We start from the raw sequence: 2,500 nt of genomic DNA on the forward strand, positions 1-2,500 counted from the left end.
AAAGCAAGATTTTCAGCAGATCGTGTTATCCTTTCCCTTTGTAATATAGTAAAATTATTTAGGTATGTATGCGTGTACATTATTAAGCCATATTCATGCAATTGTTGAAATGTTAAAAGGTTCCGTTCTTTAAAAATATGGCTTACTCTGTCAAAACGCTTTAAATTACTAATGGTTCGAACAGCATTTCTCTGGCACACTATGACAGGTTTTAATATCGTTGGGTAAGTTCCTCCAAAATGAATTATACCATACCTCAACTTACTTTCAAACCATGAAATATATAATTGTATTAAATATTCTTGTCTTATATAGTCTCTTATATAGTACAGGGAGTAATTAATGTTTCTTAGCTTTTTGACTAGATAATTAATATGATGATTCCACTTTAAATGCTGATCCACGTAAACACCCAGATATTTAAACAGACTCGACTATTTCTTATACTAGAACATTTGCATTCATATTTACATTGATGCTGATGACAATAAAAATCGAAGACTTCTTTCAACTGTGATTTTTCTTTGTTACAATCAAAAAACATGATGCATTTAGTTTTGGATATATTAATCAGCAATCTATTATTTACTAGCCACTCTGAAACCTTTACTAAGTCATTATTTACTTTTAGTTTTAGTGACTGTCGATTGTAGGCTGAGCACACAAGTGCCGTGTCATCGGCATAGGCAAATACCGTTGAATTAAAATTAATATCTAACAGGTCGTTTATATACACAAGAAACATTAAAGGACCAAGAACCCCGCCTTGAGCTGTACCATACTTCAGATCCTGGACCTCGCTTAAAAGTATTATTTATTTTTACAGCTTGACGCCTGCCTTTACAAAAAGAAATCAACCAAGACAGGGCCATACCACCAATACCATACTTCTTAAATTTATTAATCAATACATTTACATCTAAAATATCAAAAGCTTTCTGCAAATCTAAATATATTGCAAGGGTATATTTGTGCTGGTCAATTGCCGATGCTATCGTACTGATGTGCTTTTCTATTGCCAAGTCCGTGCCCCTGCCAGGGAGGAAACCATACTGATTATTAGACAAAATAAAATTGCTTTGGAAATATAAAAGAAGTTTATTTTTTATTATTCTCTCAAAAAATCTTAGCTATAGTATTAATTAATGAAATTGGACGATATGAGGCCACCTCATGAACACTGCCAGATTTAAATATAGGCACTACAACAGCTGTTTTAAAATCACTGGGAAACAAGCCTTGCTCGACAGATTTTTTAAAAATGTAACTTAAGAGTGGAGTAAACACATCCATATTTTCCTTAATGTCGCAAATACTTATCCCATCTATCCCCCTGCTATTTTTGTTTCTCATATTTCTAACAACATCTATAATTTCGTTATCTGCTACCTCAAATTTACTTAAAACTACATTGTTGTGCACCTGCTCATCATAAAACAAATCACAACCAAAGGAACTGTTGCGTAGCGCAGACACAACCCGAGTATAATAGTCGTTGAAAGTATTTCCAATCAAAAATTCATTGCCACTAACTTGAAGCAAGGATCCATTAACATTTATTTTATTAAGTGATTTTTTCTTTGATTTTACTATTTTTTTAACAACATTCCAATACTGTTTTTGAATCACCATTACTGTTTTCAATAAGTGAAGAGTAATAACTGAGTTTTTTCTCTTCTAATTTGTTTGCACACCAATTTTGACAAATTATTATATTCATTTCTAAGGACCATGTTATTTCTATCCTTAATTAGGCGTTTATACATTTTATTCTTGCGATTTATTAGTTCTATAAGATTGTCAGATATCCATTCATTCCGTTTTCTATTTTTACTGTTTAATTTTTTTTAATGAACATGAAGCTGTATAGCATTCATTATAAATTTCATAAAATTTTGAAACACAAAGATTAACATTATTGCTATTTAGAACATCACTCCAATCCCTTGACACAAGTTGTCTTCTTAATATACTATAGTTTACAACTCTACAATATTTATTTCTATTTGAATCCTTGACAAGACCTGACAAAACAACATTTATTCCATAATGGTCAGATATATCCAATGGTACAACATCACAAACAAACTGTAAAGATTTAGAATTTCTTATAAACACATGATCCAAACATGCCTCTGAATTATTAAAGACTCTAGTTGGAGTGTTAATATGGCTTTCAAAACCATAAGAGCTTAATAAACTTAAATAATCCTTGGCAGAATTACTCTGTTTTAAAATACAAATATTGCCATCTCCAACAATTATTGTTGGATCACATGTTAGTTTTAAAATATTCTCCAAGTGAGGTTTAAATTGGGGAAAAAAAGTTTGTTTACATTGTCTGTATATTCCGAATAGTGAAAGTTTATGAGAAATATTGTTCTGAAAGTCGAATATCAATGTTCACATGAATGATCTCCGCAGTTGGCAGCAGAATAGGACGATATGAATATGTTAGGGCAGAGTCCAAGTAGATAACAACTCCACCAGCCTGACCAAC

This window comes from Homalodisca vitripennis, chromosome 3, assembly GCF_021130785.1.
Source record: "Homalodisca vitripennis isolate AUS2020 chromosome 3, UT_GWSS_2.1, whole genome shotgun sequence".
NCBI classification, from domain to species: domain Eukaryota; kingdom Metazoa; phylum Arthropoda; class Insecta; order Hemiptera; family Cicadellidae; genus Homalodisca; species Homalodisca vitripennis.